The sequence below is a fragment of the Scyliorhinus canicula genome, chromosome 15 (assembly GCF_902713615.1).
Source record: "Scyliorhinus canicula chromosome 15, sScyCan1.1, whole genome shotgun sequence".
In the NCBI taxonomy this organism is placed as follows: domain Eukaryota; kingdom Metazoa; phylum Chordata; class Chondrichthyes; order Carcharhiniformes; family Scyliorhinidae; genus Scyliorhinus; species Scyliorhinus canicula.
This window is the reverse complement of record NC_052160.1, coordinates 33843986-33863626: the sequence shown is the minus strand read 5'-3', so window position 1 is coordinate 33863626 and position 19641 is coordinate 33843986.

Here is a 19641-nt window from a genome sequence, read left to right as displayed (position 1 = left end):
GCCACTTGCGCCTAGGCCTGATGTATGGCAGTGGGTGGCATCCTCCCTCCCACCCCGGGAAACAGGGTGGCCAGCCTCTCCTCCATAGCGTCCATGAAGGTCTCCAACTAGCCATCCACAACCCACGGTGCCACTCTTCAGGCTGCCACCTTGTTGGCTTGGATGAGTGTATGTGGGGAGTGCGAATATGTGGCTGCAGCTTGTCAGCCCCTCCAGTGGCAATCCCGACCCTGGCGGATCAGACGCCATTTTTCATTGGAGTCGATCATGTTCCATGTGCTGCCGGTGCTCGCCCGTTAACAGATCCTGAATTGCTCCAGGACTGGGGTCAATTTAGTTGTCACAAAAGTGGCCCAATTCAGTCTCGGCATCAATGAAGTGGAGAATTCCGACTCTGCACTTTTTCTTCACATTTGCAAACCTTTCTAATTTTGCGGAGGTAATTTGTCGGCCTGTGAGTTTGATATCATTTCACTATATTTTGAGTTTGTCATAATATCCACTCATGTATGCCATGAAATACAGACAGGCAGTGATTGACACACAGGATAACCAATGAACACAGTGCACAGGCCAATGAACATCATCACCATGTGATACAGAGCTAGTCTGGCCAAGCCAGTAGGAGGTTATCAGTTTGGTTAATAGAGTGTCAACCCACAGCAGATTATGTACAGCAATCAGCAGGTTCAATAAAACAGTGTTGGGCCATCTCCTGTGTCGGAAGCCAGTTTCTCGTTTTATTGCATCCAGTTGCAGTCGATGTTAGACCAACACAGATAACACATCAGAGTTGATGAGAACATTTCTCCTCAATTTATGTAAAAGCTGACTTCCATAACTAAGGTGGAGAATAAAGGACCCTATTAGAGTAAAATAAAAATTAAGTGCATTTTATCAATTGATGCATTTGTTTTTTTTCTCTGTGCTCTGAATCGTGATTGTTTTTCTTCCACAGAGTATTTTCTCTGGATGCAATTCTGTTCATTTATTTTTAGCATTATTGAATTGATTCCAACAGTCAATTTCTGACCAGCTCAGTTACCCAATTGAACGAAACCGGTCCTTTAGATGTAACCATTTCAAACCGCACTAATGGTGACACTTTTGTTTCCCACTGAAAGTAATATTTGTGCGTCTCATAATTAATAGAATCCCTTGAAAGGAGTTGCAGGAAGAATACAGCCACAGGGATTGTGCTCAAATGTTTCTCCTGCATTTCTGGTCCTCTGGGAAAATGAGTAAATCTGACAGTTCACTGTAAATTTTCCTGAAGTCTTTTCCTGAACGACTTGCAATTCACTTGACCTCCCATGTTACTAATTATTTTTCCACCTGAGTGTCAGTTATTTGGCTTCAGGCGAATGACGCAGTGAAATTCAGATCCATAAGTCAAACAGTTCTTTGTTCCTCCCTTGTAGCTTTTTCAATATTATACTCGTATATTAACCATTAATATTTCAATGCTTTCGCAAATATTTCCAGGATAATTGTCGTGCCAATACAACTTAATTCCTGATCCTACTCCTTGTCTGACATATTTTAAATCAATGATTCCTATCTGCATTCCATTCTTGGATTAACATTTATTTATCAGTAGTATTAATCTGTGCCTGAAGCAAGGTTAAATGTTTTGCTATTGCATCTGATCTGGATTTGTATTATATCTTGATACATGCATTCATATTCCACTCTTAAAAATAGGTAAGACCAAATGCTTTGGAGGTACAATTTAGCATTCAATGCACCACCATGGGCAGAATCAGTAGAGTTTAGTAAAATACTAGTCATGGTAAAAAAATAAACCACACATTTCCTAAACAGAATGAATATTAAATATTGGTCACTCTTTCAGGGATTAAACAATTAAAGATTATTTGTGAACGCGCATTGGTGGGTACGGCAAACCGACCCGAAAGTGAGGCTGATTCTGGTTGTGACATTCGGCCGTGAAAACCCTCACTGAGTTAAATATTATGTATCCATTTCTCCAACTGCTACACAGCAAGACATCAGAATTGAGACTTAAAGCTTGTTCATGCGCGTTTTCTTTTCATCCAGCCAGAGTTTTGTGAGAATGCTACGTTTCACTGACCTTTGTATTGTCAGCTGAACATTTTCCACAGCTTTAATCCAAACTGGCTGATGGAGATGAAAGAAAGGTCATCGTACAAATTCTGCTTTGACAAAAACTGAGTCTGGGTGAAATGAGAAAAACAAAATCGTCACAGAATCACAGGCCGAGAAGTTTGACCGTGTTGTGCCCGTTTTCAACCATAAGATGATGCTTAAGAATTCAATATGGCAGGTGGAATGCACATGCTCACTCCACACCAGGAGTGCACATTGGCATATTGAATCAGTCTCCTCCACCTGCATCCAGGGCGCATGCCCTAAGTATTCAAAATATTAAGTATTCAAATTATAATATTTAAATAGGACTCCTACACTTGCAAAATTAATCTGCACCAGTGCATGTCTCATCTCATGTCGCCACCAGGCAGTGAAATTCAGATCCTTAAGTCAAGACAGCTCTTCGCTCTCCCTCTGCTGGTTTTCCAATATTATACTCATCTGTTAGTCATTAATATTTCAAAGCTGTTTCAAATATTTGGTGGAAAAATATGGCACAGTGGTTAGTTCTGTTGCCTCACAGTGCTAGGGACCCTGGTCAATTCCGGCCTTGGGTGACTGTCTGTGTGGAGTTTGCACATTCTCCTCTTGTCTGTGCGGGTTGCCTCCGGGTGCTCTGGTTTCCTCCCAGAGTCCAAAGATGAGCAGGGTAGGTGGATTGGCCATGCTAAATAAAATTGCCCTTAATGTGCAAAGATGTGAAGATTAGATGGGGTGGCAGGGATAGGGTGGGGGAGTGGGCCTAGGTAGGGTCCTCTTTCAGAACGTCAGTGCAGACTCGATGCACCAAATGGCCTCTGATGAGCTGGAAGCGTTGTTTGAAGATCTCCCAGTTGGCCCCTAGGTTACCGGTGATGCGGAGCGGCGACGGCAGGAGGACGCTGTCCATGTTACAGGATGGCTGTATGCTGGTGGAAGGCAGATCACTTGCAGGTAGGTCTAAGAAATTCTAACATCCCTCAACTACTGGTACCATGATGTGTTGGGTGCTCTGGATCCATGAACACATACAGGCTACCAACACTTAAAATAGTACAACACTATTTTATTAAGCTAGAAACTGTTGAATATACTTTCACTGTGGGTTAACACGATGTTAGATTAAACTAAAGACCTGTGCCTATCCTAACCAGTCTAATCACTCAGCACATGGTGAGGATCTGTGCTGTAAGCTGTAAGCTCTGTACTTCTGAGAGGCTGCATCCCGAATGAGCGGGAAAACTGATGCCCTCTGTCTTTATAGTGAGTGTGCTCTAACAGGTGATTGGCTGCGGTGTTGTGCATGTTGATTTGTCCTACTGTGTGTCCATCAGTATGTGTGTCTGCACCATGATATACTGGTGGATATTATGACAGCCTCCTTCTGCACTGTAGGGATTCTATTTTAAACAATTTGCTCGCTCAGCAATTTGTAGCACAACAGACAACAAAGCGGCCAGTAAGTTTAATGTTGACTCATCCAAAACTGCTTTCTATATTCTTCATTTTACAACTAAATTCTGACTTCTCCTAACAATGATTTTCTGGTGCTGGATTCCTTTTGTCTACCTTCAAAACAGACTTTGGAGTTAGAGAGACGAAGAGAAGAGAGAGAAAAAGCAGCTAGAAGAGATTGGAGTCCAAAGTCCACAGTGCTCCTCACATCTCAACGTCACTCAGGACCAAACTGTCAGTGTCTTTCACCAAGCAGATAATAACCGAGTGATCTCAACTAACAGCAACAACTGGAGCCACAATCCAAGGCATGATCTGAGTTATCTGTGCCTGTCAAAGTCAGCCTGGCCCTTTACTTTATGCCACGGTGTCATTCCAAGCTGGAACAAGTGATGTCAACAACACTCCTCTGTTTACTGTTAAGGAAAGTAACCAAGATTCTCTAGCAAGAACTATATTCTCTTTAACATGAATGGGGTGAAGTAGGATTAGACTTCACCCATATTGTCGCTTTCCCAGGGCCCAAGGTTCATTCATCCTCTGCCAGTCCTCTCTGCTACCTTTATTCCAAATAGTCTGGTGGATGACAGGCTGGCTACTGGGTGACAAAGGGAAAGTCCTTCAGACTTGGGTCATGACTCCTGTCAGGAGGCCAGGCATATTGGCAGAGCTGGCCTACAATGAGAGTTATGGAGTCACCATAAACATCATCAAGCAGACAATTGGCATGGTCAAGCAATGCTTCTGCTGCCTGTGCCATTGAAGGAGAGCTATGCAATCCAGCCCCGGTGCGGATTTGTGATTGAGTGCTGCATTCTGAATGGCATTACAATAATTAGAGGCCAACCCCGACTATTCCCCCAGGCAGAATGAACTGAGGAGGAGCACAATAAGAATAAGTACCATCGACCGCCAGCACCAATAACCTGCCCAACCTGCTCATCTAACAGCACTTCATATCAATTCTTCCTCCTGTTCCCAATAGTTCCAGATTCACAATTTTAAATCCAGCAACACAGTTTCACCTATGCATCAGGAACATTTAAGAATTAGCCTTGAGAAGCCTCTGATAGCCTGTTTTGTGAACTGGTTGGCCCCAGTGCTTTGGCTATTCCTATAGACTATTACTTGGGACTTGAAGGCTGCTGAGCATCCATTGAGGACATTTCAGATGCCTGTTGTGGGTAACCTCAAGGTACTCTGGGCTTTGAGAGTCATGTTAATAATTACAGAAACTTGTGGGAGCTGTAGGACCCAGCCGCAGCTGGCTGTGTGGCATGAGCAAGCACTTTGGCAGAGTAATTGGTGGGGAAAAAGACATACTGTCATCCTGAGCGTGGACAGGCATCTCTTCCATGGAGCCACGGTTCTCCTGGGAACACCAAGAGAAATATATTCTGGATTTTTACCTATTTCTTGCCTACATGCTTGCAAAATTGGATGTAACTTGTTCCAAAGAATATCTTGGAGCATGATCATGAAGGAATACAGGGAGCAGGGTGAACCCTGGGCCTGGGCCTGGTCATTGCCTGGTGATTGCCTGGTGATTGCAGGGCGAGGCATGGGGGGAGTGGTGGGGAGGGGTGAGGGGGTGGGGGTGCTGGAGTTTGAATTGAGGCAATGTACGGCTATAGATTGAGGATTAGGGCCTGAGTCAGGGAACTAGTAACTGGGAGGAGGTCCTGTGCTCAGTGGATTCGGAAATCGAATGGCTAAGGAGAGTTGACAATTGGGAGAGGAAGGATTAGGAGTCAGGAGGAGCAGGAGTGCTGACGCTCAGGTAAGTGACTTACCTTGTTTGTTCCAGGCAATTCCCATGGCTGGTTTCCCGCTGTGTCGCCTGTGATGTACTTCCTGCCTCAGGATTGTCCGGGAGGTGCTTTGTGTCAGATACATCGCCTGTGGTGTAGCTCAAATGAAGGCATGTTAAAATGATCAAGAATCAACGTTGCCGAGTCGGCTACATTTGCCAAGTTGGCACTAATCATTTCTCTGGTAAATAGCAAAACTATCTGTAACAGTTTGCCTTCTCAAGATCTATCCAGAAGCTATCTAAATTTTTGTACACCACACCCCCCCTCCCCAAGCACCATGATGGGTGGCTTTTAAATATGGAGGCTGGATCATCAAAGCATTGACTTGATGGCAGGACAGGCAAATCAGAAGCCGCCCACCAGCGATACATCGTGGAACCCCTGCCCACCTTTCTTTTGAAAAAAGTGCCGCACTATATGTGCCGTGGTTCCCCACGGTCGTCTATTGCAGAAAATACGGAGGCTGGGGATTGAGGGTGATTTAGAGATGTGGATCAGAAATTGGCTAGTTGAAAGAAGACAGAGAGTGGTAGTTGATGGGAAATGTTCAGAATGGAGTTCAGTTACGAGTGGCGTACCACAAGGATCTGTTCTGGGGCCGTTGCTGTTTGTCATTTTTATAAATGACCTAGAGGAGGGCGCAGAAGGATGGGTGAGTAAATTTGCAGACGACACTAAAGTCGGTGGAGTTGTAGACAGTGCGGAAGGATGTTGCAGGTTACAGAGGGACATAGATAAGCTGCAGAGCTGGGCTGAGAGGTGGCAAATGGAGTTTAATGTGGAGAAGTGTGAGGTGATTCACTTTGGAAAGAATAACAGAAATGCGGAATATTTGGCTAATGGTAAAATTCCTGGTAGTGTGGATGAGCAGAGGGATCTCGGTGTCCATGTACATAGATCCCTGAAAGTTGCCACCCAGGTTGATAGGGTTGTGAAGAAGGCCTATGGTGTGTTGGCCTTTATTGGTAGAGGGATTGAGTTCCGGAGCCATGAGGTCATGTTGCAGTTGTACAAAACTCTAGTACGGCCGCATTTGGAGTATTGCGTACAGTTCTGGTCGCCTCATTATAGGAAGGACGTGGAAGCTTTGGAACGGGTGCAGAGGAGATTTACCAGGATGTTGCCTGGTATGGAGGGAAAATCTTATGAGGAAAGGCTGATGGACTTGAGGTTGTTTTCGTTAGAGAGAAGAAGGTTAAGAGGTGACTTAATAGAGGCATACAAAATGATCAGAGGGTTAGATAGGGTGGACAGCGAGAGCCTTCTCCCGCGGATGGAGGTGGCTAGCACGAGGGGACATAGCCTTAAATTGAGGGGTAATAGATATAGGACAGAGGTCAGAGGTGGGTTTTTTACGCAAAGAGTGGTGAGGCCGTGGAATGCCCTACCTGCAACAGTAGTGAACATGCCAACATTGAGGGCATTTAAAAATTTATTGGATAAGCATATGGGTGATAAGGGCATAGTGTAGGTTAGATGGCCTTTAGATTTTTTCCATGTCGGTGCAACATCGAGGGCCGAAGGGCCTGTACTGCGCTGTATTGTTCTATGTTCTAAGTAGGGTGATCATTGCTCGGCACAACATCGAGGGCCGAAGGGCCTGTTCTGTGCTGTACTGTTCTATGTTCTATGTTCTATATGGCGATAAAAGTGTGAGTTATTCAGTTGCAGAGAAGAGAGTCAAAGACGGGAAAGGTAATGGACTATGAATTGGACAAGACCCCCTTCTGCTGTTTTAGTGCTGCCAGAACCCGTCAGGCCATCTAAAGGGATTGGAGCAGGATGTCTGTGGAGATTCTGTGCTATCGGGACTGTTGGGATCAAAGTGAGAGAGGACGCATAGATGAGCACTTTGTGAGCGGTAACTCTGTTCATGGACTCGGGATAGAATAAGGCTGCTGGTGAATGCAATTCAAGGGCTGAAATAATTGATGGAAAGTGACCATCCTACATAGTGGAGGCCAAGTTGGAAAGGCTGTGAGGTTACCCAGGGTGCCACATTTGGGCAAGAAATAACACGAGTGATTGTAACTTCCTGAGGTGTACCTTGTTATATCCACTATTTAAGGGGAAATTTGCCTTTTTGTTTGCTCCATGCCTACTTTATCGATATATGTTATCATTTTATTTCAATTTGATCTCCCCTCATTCTTCTAAACTTGAGGGAGTATAGGTCTAAACTGTTCAATCTCTCCTCATATGAAAAACCCCTCATCTCTGGAATCAACCTGGTGAATCTCCTCTGAACTGCCTCCAATGCCACTACATCTTTCATCAAATAAGGGGACCAGAACTGTGCACAGTACTCCAGGTGCGGTCTCACCAATGCCTTTGAATTTGAACAAATATGGGCAGATCTACCAAGCTGTTGTTTGCAGCATTGAATTGTATGCAATTCTATAGCAGGTACTCTATATCAAGCAGCTTGCAGGACCCACATTTCCTTAGAGTTGCTTCTGTTGCTATGTTGCTGGAATGCCATTTCTGTTTCATCCGCGATCCCAGCAAAGCAAAGTCAACGGAATGAGAGCAAATCTGAAGAAATTCAAGGTCATTTGGGTAGAAGTTAATTTCAGGTGTTCCCATCTAACAGACGACACTGCGTAAGCCTTCTGTTATGAGCCTCGTTGAATCTCTTCTATTGAATTGCCTGTTGAGTGTTTCTACCAAGGTGGAAGTTCACCGCACAGTGTATTATTTTGCTGCTAAGTTACAGCCATGTTGAAGTGGCCTGACCTTTTACGGTCATGAAGTTCACCAATAAGCATATCCTGTGATGTGTTGTTGAAAAAGCTGGCAGACTTCAGGTGCCCTGAAATTCTGTGGGCGTGATTCTCCGCTCCCCACACCGGGTGGGAGAATAACGGGAGGGTCGGGAGAATCACGCCGCGCCGCCCTGGCACCCCCCTCAATTCTCCCACCGTCCCAAAATGGCGTGTCGCGTTTTGCGACAGGCTGCTCAGAGAATCGCTGCTCGCGGTTTCTCACGGCGACCGGCAATTCTCCGGCCCAGATGGGCCAAGCGGCCTGCCGAACCCGACCACACCTGGTCGCAGCCGGCGTGAACAGCGCGCGGCCGGTGAGTGTGGGGCCTGTGGGGGGCAGAGGGCGGATCGAGCACCACGGGCGTGCTCAGCAGATGTCTGGCCCGCGATCGGTGTCCACCGATCGTCGAGCCGGCGTCTCTAAAAGACGCACTCTTTTCCCTCCGCCGCCCCGCAAGATCAAGTCGCCATGTCTTGCGGGGCAGCAGAGGAGAAGACGGCAACCGCGCATGCGCGGGTTGGCACTGGCCAACCTGCGCACGCGTGGCTGATGTCACTTCGGGCCACCAGCCGCGTCATTCCCGGCGCACCGCTTTGACGCAAAGGGCAAGGCCCGGCACGCGGAATTCACGCGCCGCCGCTCCTAGCCCCCCCGGGGGGAGGGAGGGAGAATAGGGGGCGAGGAGCGGCCTTCGACGCCGGAGTGAAACACTCCTGGTTTCACTCCGGCGTCGGCTGTTTGTCTCCCGATGGGAGAAATCCGTCCCCTATTTCAGGACAGAAAAATCGAGGATCAAATGTTTGCAATTTTTCCCCGATTTTGTTTTTATTTGTCCATGGGATGCTGTTGAGCTGGCTAGGCCAGCATTTACTGCCCACCACTAATTTCCCTCAAGAAGGTGGCGTCGAGCTGCCTCCTTAAACTGCTGCCGTCCTTGTACTGCAGGTACAACCACAGGGTTGTTCGGAAGGGAGTTCCAGGATTTTGACACAGGAATGTCTTTACCACCTGAATGGTATTCTGGTGGAGGATTCCCCATCCAATTTTCATTCAGCTGGATATTTGATGGGCTTTATAAAGGATGAGCGATCCTGTGGCGCAGTGGGTAGTATCCGTACCTCTGAGCCAGAAGCCCTGGGTTCCTATCCCAAACCAGGACTTGATGGCTGTGGTAACTTGACCACAAAAAGGTAGTCAAAACATGTTGTGAAATTTCATCTTCTTTAACACATAAAAATAATGAAGTTTACAAAACGGCATGGACTCAAAAATGGGAGCAGCTATCGAAACATCAAAATAACAGGAATGAAAAAGAATCAGAACTAAAGGCAGTTAAATATGAACAGCTAACAACAGCTAATGAGGTCACAACACTTACTGATTACATCAGCAATGGATGTAAAAGGAAGTTGCATAATAATAACACTCTATAACACTTCGCCCTCCCCTTAAATTTTAAACCTCCTTAAAGACAGAAATAGAATGAAACAAATGCCTGAACTATATGTCAGTCTTCAGGAGCTTTGTGACCACATTGTGATCTGCCCAGAAACACTGGTGACTCCGTCAACAATTTATCTGTCGTGCTCCGCAATGTACACTGTTCATCTTTGAAAACCGCAGGCTATTTCTGAATGACGTCCTCTTTCACTTTTGTGTGCTTTATCTCACGCAGTTTAACTGAATTTTCCTGCGCCAATCATGCCTGAGTAGACTAGGCCCATGCTCTTTTACCACCAGGAGCCATGCTCTTGTTTCTTGGCTGTGATATGCAATCTCCACCTCTGATGCTCCAAGCAATGGTATAGTCTCGCCGGTGTATGTCCGAAGGTTGATTTTGTCTGAAAAAAGGCTGGTGCCTGCTTAGCCTCCGACTTTCCTGAATGTCTCCTCACTGGGGGTGGGATGAGGCCAAAAATAGCATGATGCCTTAAATAGACATGTTACATACCTTCATGTACCCCTTTCGTTTCCTATTGAATTTTAAGCTGGTTCGTTTGTTAAATGTAAGCACTCGAAGCTTGCGATTTTGAAATCTCTTCACATCAGCGTAGCTCCGCCACAATATGAGGAACAAATAATTATTCGCAGTTCTGTCACAAAAAGCTTATTTTACAAATCGGAACATTCATCACATGTTTTCGACATTGGCTTTATCTTGCATAATCAGATGTGGAGAAGAAAAACCTCTCCTGCTTCCATAAGTATTAGAATTGTCAAACACTTTCCCCTAACTGGGATAATTTTTCCACCAGAAAGCAATTTACTTTAATGGAAGCATTTGTTCCAGTGACAGAAAACAGTTAAAGGGAACTGGCCTGGCATTAGGTATTTGTCAAAATTTTGCTTTATTCAGTAAACGAAAACCCGAACAGCCATTCCTGACTTTCATCACAAAGACAATCGTATGCCCGATTGCCACAATGATGCGTTCGAGAATCTTCACTCAGGTGATTTATGTCGCTGCTCAGTGAACAACAGAAACAAAAGAGCCACTTTTTTGTTGATGATTTAACAAAAACAGATAAACTGTGTTTGAAAAACCATTTCTCCAGTATTGTGTTGTGGAATTTCGCTGAGGGATTTGAAAATTTAGGATATGATATACGTGTAAAATCTTCGGAGAAGATTCACAAGGTGTTAACGAATTGGAAGTATACATTGATGCAGAGAGTTTCTTTCTTGTTCCAGTGATTTGCTGTTCTTGATTATTCTGATTATAATTTATTTGAGAAAGTTGAACTAACTTATCCAATAGCATTAATCGTTCACTCTGTATCATAGAATCATAGAATTTACAGTGCTGAAGGAGGCCATTTGGCCCATCGAGTCTGCACGGCCCTTGGAAAGAGCACCCTACCCAAGCCTACACCCCCACCCTATCCCCCTAACCCAGTGACCCCACTTAACCTTTTTGGACACTAAGAGCAATTTAGCATAGCCAATCCACCTAACCCACACATCTTTGGACTGTGGGAGGAAACCGGAGCACCCGGAGGAAACCCACACAGACATGGGGAGAATGTGTAAACTCCACACAGACAGTGACCCAAGCCGGGAATCGAACCTGGGACCCTGGAGCTGTGAAGCAACTGTGCTAACCACTATGCTACTGAGCTGCCACAATAAATTTAGAGTACCCAATTATTGTTTTTCCAATTAGGGGGCAATTTAGTGTGGCCAATCCACCCAACCTGCACATCTTGGGGTTGTGGGGAGAACACACAGACATGGGAAGAATGTGCAAACTCCACACAGACAGTGACCCAGGTGTGGTGGATCATAATCCTAGCAATCCACACTGTGTTATATTATATGTGTTGTGTCTTTGTAAGCTCGATATACGAGCAGTTGCGCGGCTCTGCCCATAGGGGGAGATGAGGAGTTTGTACTGGGCTCTACCCTTGGCTCCACCCAAGACTCCGTCCATGGCTCCTCCCACTAACCGGAAGTACAAAGATCTGCAGTTGTGAGCCTGCTGCCAGTTCATCTCGTCGCAGGCTGGCTCAGTTGTAAGACTATTAAAACCACTGTTCACTTCCAATCACGTGTCTTGTGAATTGATGGTCTCATCTCCAGGGCCAGGATTCAAACGCGATCCTCAGCGCCGCAGTCCCAGTACTAACCACTGCACCATATGCCACCCTCTTATACGGTAGGTTTACCTAAAGTTTTATTTTGCTTTATCTCTAAGGCTTTTATTTGCAATATCGGCTCTTAATTTTCATCCCATAAGTGCAATAATAATGTTTTAAGTTGATTAGTGAGAAAAAGAGATGAAAAAAACTGGCACCTCGTTAAGATCAACCGTACTTTTTAACCATTAAATATCTTATTGTGTAATTCATTGCAGAAAGAGGATAGATATTAAGAAAAGCATATGATTTCTGTGATTGCATTTAGCAAATGCCTGGAGCTCAAAAGATTCGCCATGTTTTTCTGATTTCATACCTTGAATGGACAATATGAAGTTTTCACTTATATTTTAAAATTCTTCAGAGTTTCGCACTGAAACGTGAATCAGTTGGAATTCAAGGTAAAACTAAGGAATTGACTGAAAGGGGGCTGGATTTTTGATTTGGAATCAGCGTCCCAACTTCGGGTGAACCTTTGGCGCTCGACACAATTTTTCTCCAATTAAGGATGGCAGGCAGGCTGCTTGTGGCTGGAGAGCCAATAGGAGAACCTCCAGCGATGACACATTAGCAGTCTCACTGTCCAATGTGGAGCTTCAGAATGCAGGGAAGAGAGGGAGATGAGAAAAGAGCGGCACCTCATGATTGCAGTGCGCTCTAAAGAGAAGGGAACCATTTTTCAACTTAAAGATGTCAGGACTACCAGGCCTCCATTGTGAAAGAGCAACCCCTCCACTGAATGGTGTGAGCTGATGCCCATGACAAGTGAAGGATGGTGTCCATAAAAAGATGGAGGACTGAACGTTCCACCCCAACACATCTATGGCTGGGAGGCCGCTTCTAGAAAATTCCAGTCAGCTTCTGCTCAGTGGCCTTAATATGGCATATAATTGAACTGAGAAACTACATGCTGCTTATGGGTGGCTAGCCATTAACCCCACTACCCTTCTGAACGGAAACAGCCCAAAGGCATGCATTCACCAGCAACCTGACACATTACTCTCTGACACCAATTTTCAGGCATTCCCACCTCCAGTGGGAATTTAAAATGTTTCCCTGGGTGTTCTCGAGAGCAGTGACGATGTGGCAATGGAGTGAGGACTAAATAGCTTGCCCCAGCATTCAAGTCCTCAGCTCATAAATATCGCTAAGTACCTTTATCTCAAATCCAATGCAAACTGGTCAAGTTCATAAATGATATTAAACTGAGCGAGGGACTTTTCAGATGTGCAAAATAGCTCGGAGCCTAGAGAGTTAGGGAATATCTACAATCTGGAAAAATGCTGACATTTGAATGGTAATGAAGATTATTAAATTAAAATTTAACTCGTGGTTAGGGGCTTCCTAACCTATGGGTCGCGACCCCACATGTGGTTTGCGAGACGCAGTTTGGGATTCAAGAGCTCAGAGGCAGCAATGGCTGCCACATAATTCAGGCTTTAATGCAAACTGCTGCAAGGCCTTTTAAAATTATTGCTTTTGGGCGGGATTCTCCGACCCCCCCGCCAGGTCGGAGAATCGCCGGGGGGCGGCGTGAATCCCGCCCTCGCTGTCCGCCGAATTCTCCGGCACCGGAGATTTGCCGGGGGTGGGAATTGCGTTGCGCCGGTCGGCGGCAGCCCGCAGCGGCCCCCCCGGCGATTCTCCAGCCCGCAATGGGCTGAAGTCCCACTGGTTCTTTGCCAGTCCCGCCGGCGTAGATCAGACTAGGTCCCTCACCAGCGGGACCTGGTGGCGTGGGTTGGCTTTGGGGTCCTGGGGGGGCCTCGGGGCGATCTGGCCCCGGGTGGTGCCCCCACGGTGGCCTGGCCTGCGATCGGGGCCCACAGATCCACGGGCGGGCCTGTGCCGTGGGGGCACTCTTATCCTACGCGTCGGCCGTGTCAGCCTCCGCGATGGCCGACGCGTAGGTGAACCCCCCCGCGCATGCGCGGGGATGACATCAGCAGCCGCTGATGCTCCTGCGCATGCGCGGACTCACGCCAGCTGGCGGAGACCCTCTGGCCCCAGCTGGCGAGGTGCCAAAGGCCTTCCACGCCAGGCAGCGGGGCGCAAACTACTCCAGCACCAGCCTAGCCCCTGAAGGTGCGGAGGATTCCGCATCGCACCTTTGGGGCGGGCCGACGCTGGAGTGGTTCACGCCACTCCGTCCCGCCGGCCCCCCCACCCCGCCAGGTACGGGAGAATCCCGCCCTTTGTTTTTATTGGTGGGCATGGCCGAGCAGACAGAGCCTTGACACCCGTTACATTGTCCGATGTCCCACTAGGTTAAACCTCTGTCCCATTCAAGGCCCCTACCCTCTCAGCAGCCCTGACCCCCCCCCCCCCCCCCCGCCCCCCCCCCCCCCCCCCCCCCCCCCCAGCACCAGCGCCACGTGAAGCCTGTGGCATTAAAATGGGGTCACAGCTGGAAAATATTTGGGAAGCACTGCTGCAGGCTCAAAGGATGGTGAAGAAATAGGGAATTGAGAAAGGAATTTGGGATAAGATATTCAGCATTGAAAATGCCAAATCGCTGTTGAGATGCAATAAATGAAGCAATTACCCTGTTTAATTACATTGACACATCAGTTAAGCCTAAGTTCTCAAGAACTAATTCTATCGTCGCAAGTCTGCATGTTCCTTAACATCTGCAATTTTACTAATTGGGTTGAGTGCAACATGTTTCTAGTGTGCAGAGAAACACACACTCAAGAATCAAATTGCTGAAGCTCTAAATGCATTGAAGTAGTCGCTTTTCTTTTCCTTCGGTCGACTGTTATAATCTGGATCCTGTCATTAGCAGGGTATTTCCAGGTCCTATCCTATATTCCATCCATTTTGTGCCCAGAATTTCATGTCAAAGGATTCAGCTGTGAGGAATTGGAGTTGTTTAACACTAAAAGGACAAAACTGTGAGGGGAACCCTTGGAGAGTATTACACATGGGTGCATGAATTCATGCCAGAGTACTGCTTCAAGTTATGCAAGGTTACAAAAGCAAAGAATAAGGGTTAACACTGCTGAAGAGGATGTTAAAATCAGATATCAGAAAGAACCTTTTCACACCAAGAATCATCAACACTTGGGCCTGAATTTCTGTCATGGAAAAAGCTTCTCCGTCATCACAAAAATGTCTGCAAAGTATAGGATCTGGGAATCTTGCACCCGAACACGGCTCCTACTATTTGTATGATGTGGTGGTGGGGAGGGGGGTAGGGGGTGGTGGTAAATGAGATGGATTCCACATTGCCCTTTGTTGGCCCAGATAACACAGTAGTCATAACAAATGGTGAGCTGCGATGGGCTGCATGACCTCCTTTGTTGACATCTAATGTGAAATGAGCACAACAGACTGGACTATCTTCTCCCACGAGAACTATCTCGCTTCTGGTTTGCGCTGTCACGAGGAACGGTGCCCAGGAGCGATTCCCTCTCCCTTGCCATGCAATTTATGGATGGCGGGGAGTACAAGGGATTACGTTCTGTATCCCGCTATCGGGCTGCCATTTTGAATGGGCAGCCGGTTACTGAGGTCTGGCAGCTGGTCCACTTCTCCCCCCCCCCCTTGCCCCCCGCATAACACAAATCTTGTCCTGCCCCCCCCCCCCACTGACATGTAGGGACATTCTCCCCCACCCACCATGGGAATTGGTGGTCTACCCCCCCCCCCCCCATAGCACACACACATGAGGGTGACCCTCCCCTCCCACGAACCCCCCACCAGACCTCCATCAGTCCCACCACTCAAACCCCACCAGAATCCCCACCATTGAACACCACCAGAGAACCTAGCCTCAATGTTTATAAACATCTACCTATGATTGACAGCTCCTGACCACATCAAAATCAATAAAGTGTTTTCTGCTAAGAAAAAGGGGAAGTGAAAACACTTAACTCCTAGATGTTTATAAATATTGAGGTCAATTTCAAAGCAGGGTTGGTACTTGAGATCCATTGAAGCATGAAGGGAAATGAAAATAAACAATCCAGATAGCTGGCTATCCAGAAGCTATTATCCTGTCAATTACAAACTACTAAAAGCTATTTCTCTTTGAAAGTGAATAGAAGGATTGCAGATCAAAGGAGCTAAGGGGTCTTAATGCCGTGTGATATTGTTTTGGCTTCCTATGAAATAACCGCTGCTGCTTTCTACCCCTCTGTCTGACGCAGCAGGTGTAAGGGGCGCGTGAGTGAAGAAGCAATGATTTTTCGGTTTCTGCCTGGACTGTTCTTTAGCTTCTGGGCAAGGGTGGCTGATTGGGATCTGATCGTTGTCTTTGGTGGGGGTCTCGAGTGGGGACATCTGATAGGGCTCTCTGGCAGGGCTCTCTGGTGGGGAGATCTGATGGGGTCTCTGGCGGAGTTCTCTGGTAAGGGTCTCTAGTGGGGAGGCCTGATGGGATCACTGGTGGGGAAGTCTGATGGGGGTTGAGGAGGTGGGACCAGATGGGGTGAATCTGATGGGGAGCTGGGGGTGGGGTGGGCAAAATTAGCATTGTGGGGAGAGGGGGCCTTCCAACAGACTTTGGGGGCACCTACATTAAATACTTGCCCCCTTGGCCCACTGTGAGATCCACCAGATCAGGGCTAAGCTGGTAAATACATGCAGCAGTCCACTCCAGCGTGAATCCTGGCTGGGAGGGCTGTAGCATCATGGCGGCATGGACAATCCGGTGTCCAGACCATTAATATAATGCAAGTGGGTGAAAGCTATCCATTTGCATCCTCTAACTGGCAGAATGATATTGTTCAAATAAAATTCATAACATAAACCATAAAAAGGATTTGTGAGAAGAATAAATTTATTAATAAATTCAATAATTGTTATTTGAAATGCTCTCAAGAGCTTTCCCCAGACAGACTTACCCTACTCCCCAGAGTTAGGACATGAATGATGCTATATTCCCTGGCTTTCTATGGCTACCTGGAGTTGAACAAAGAGGCTCCACCAATGAATTAACTGTAGGGGCTGATTTTCCCACGGGAGTCAAGAATTGGGTGGCAGGTTTGATTCCAGGTCATGAATAAACCCTCGATGCCAGCCTCCTGTTAAGAGTGATTTTCATAGGAACAGTCTTCATAACCCAACTGACATGTCTGCCACCCAAATAATGGCTGGGTGAGTGAAATGGAGGCAGGACACCGGGAGAATGGGCAACGTTCGGCCTTTGGAGTGGCTGCTGCCTGTGCCTGGCATTAGAAAATCAAAGGATTTTCATGTTCACAAAGGGGCAAGCGCAAATGGAGTTGAGATCCAGGAGAGGGTAAAGGTTGGTCCTGAAAATGTTATTACTACCCTGTACTTTTTTTGTCCATACTTTCTCTTTCTTGCATTAAATAAAAGCTGCAGTACTGTCACCCCCGTTCCTGCCTGGGTGCAGCTGGTCAGCTGGTCAGCTTCGGAGAACTCTTAATGACCACCCACCCCCATGAGAATCTCTGCAGGTCAGAAGGCAAGCTCTGAACAAGCTCCCTAATGACCTCCAAGACGCCCAATTAACGACGTGGGTGACTTGACTTTCCCGCCTGCTCTCTCTCCCCACCCTCCTGATAATCATCAGATTCAGGAACAGCAGTGACCAAAGCTTCTGTTCCATCCCGATTGGAGAAAGGAATACCCATCCCCAAGAATGCGCCAGTGCCACTCTGTGGGGGCAATGCTAGTGGACTAGAATCAACACAAGGCCAGACTCGATTTCCTGCTGCAACGGTATGATTCAGTAGAGTGCTGACGTGGCAATGCTACACTGCTTCACCGTGTGAGCCAAACTAACAGACAGACCTTTAAGAAAATACAGAGGTGAGGTTTACACTTTCCAAAAACAGCGGTCTTAAATTAAAGAGTAACAATGGAAACCAGGACATATGCTATGTGGCTAAAAATGAAGGAACAATGCAAATGACGAAATGCGCTCATCAAATTAAAAGGTTTCATTGTATTAAACATTAACTTACAAAAATTAAATCCAACATACGATTCTAAAACTAATCCTGCATTCTAAACATAAATATTTAAATATTAAAATATGAGTCTTCCTTCAGAGCATTTCACAGTATCAAATAATATTAAATAAGCTTACTCAAACCTAAAAATCTATATTTATGATATTAAATATTTTGACAATGAAAAACTACAAATCAGCAAAGTATAATTCTGTATTTGAACCAAGGAAGAAAGCATGGAAATTAAATGGCATTTAAAAGTTCACACTCTCCATTGTTCCCACATGGCCCATAGCTACTAGTGTAATGCAAAAGTTGATTTGATACTGTGTTAAACAGGCTGAGCAAAATTGTGACCTTTCTGAATGGCTTGAAGTGGAGATTGAAGTCAGAATGTCTGATCACAAATATACAAATATGAGTTTCAGGAGTCATTGGCTGAACTTTATTCTTAAATTATGATGATGCCTGTTTTCAGCCAGGGATTAGGAATTGTATATTCACCCCTTGTTGGCCGGGTTTTCTCAGTCATAATCTGAAGTAAGCATAAGAGGGAACAGAGTTTATCAAATCACTGAATCATAGAAACTTACAGCAAAGAAGGAGACCATTCGGCCCGCGTACCTATGTCGGATATTTGAATGAGCAGTTGTGCTTTGTCCCAAATTCTTATTTTTTATTGGCCGTAACCCATCCTCAAATGCTGCCCAACTTCATTTCCTCATGAGACGACGCCCCTCGAATTCTGACCTTTCAACTGAATGGAAATTTTGCAAATTGAAATTCGACAGTACAAATACATAAAAATGCAAGGCCAGCTTCCAAAGTAAATGTGTCAAACAAACAAACCACCATCAGGCGGTGCAAAGAGAAAGAATCTTCTCTGATTCTGGGACCCAACAAAATGCATCACTGCCGAAGGAAGAGGCATTATAATGCAAAGTGCTGGATATTGAACCAATGGCTGCCTCAGGCAGACACACCCAAAGTCCCATGGAAATGCATATTGGGTGAACACTGAACCAGGCAGTTGTCTTCACAAAGGAGGCCAGAAACAATTCTTAAAATGTTTACTATCATCAGGCCTCTGCTGCTTTTCCCCTCCAGACTTCCAGAGAGACTGCAGCGAAAGGTCAGCCAATTTCTGTCTGCTTTGTATTTAATTTTAATTATCTAACCAGTCCAAAAATAAAATGAACATTCATTTCCCATGTCATACATCTCCACAGTTCAACTATTCTCTGCATTATTTAATAAAATTGACAAAGCCTTAATTTCAGAGTCAAGAAAGCGCGTGTGAATAAAAGTTGATGACTCATTATAAAAGTGGCAATTTTGAGAGATGGGGGTTTGGAAATAAGAAGATTGATAGATGGCGGAAATGCAAAATGAGTTGCATTGGTGGAAATTAAAAATCAAACTGAATTGAAAAATTATCAAGGGGCATTTGTAATCAGCTTTTAAAACAAAGCTGCAACTTCATCCCCCATTACTCTTACTCATCACCTTAATGAGCCAGAAAAATACCAGATCATTTAGATATTAGGAAAGTGTATTATGAATAAAAACATAGGGTGAAATTACTTAGTTTGAATAACCTGAAGCGCAAGGAATTCAGAGAAATGCTGTACTTTGGAACTTGCCATTAATATTCAGACATTTAGATACAAATGTGTTTTCATGCAAGACTATGCATGTTATCAGTACCAACAAATGTCATTAATCATAACACATCTGTGGTTTCAAATTTCAGATGCTCTCATTGGCAAATCCCTGAAGGTGTACAGAGTCCATTCATCACAGTTCTCATTTCCATCACAAAAGTTTTGTCATGTCGTACGATGACCAGGATGGCTGGGGAAAGCCATCTCGCTCATTTAAAGGGACAATATTATTTGGGTAAAATGCCTTCCTGTACGCAATACTAGATTCATT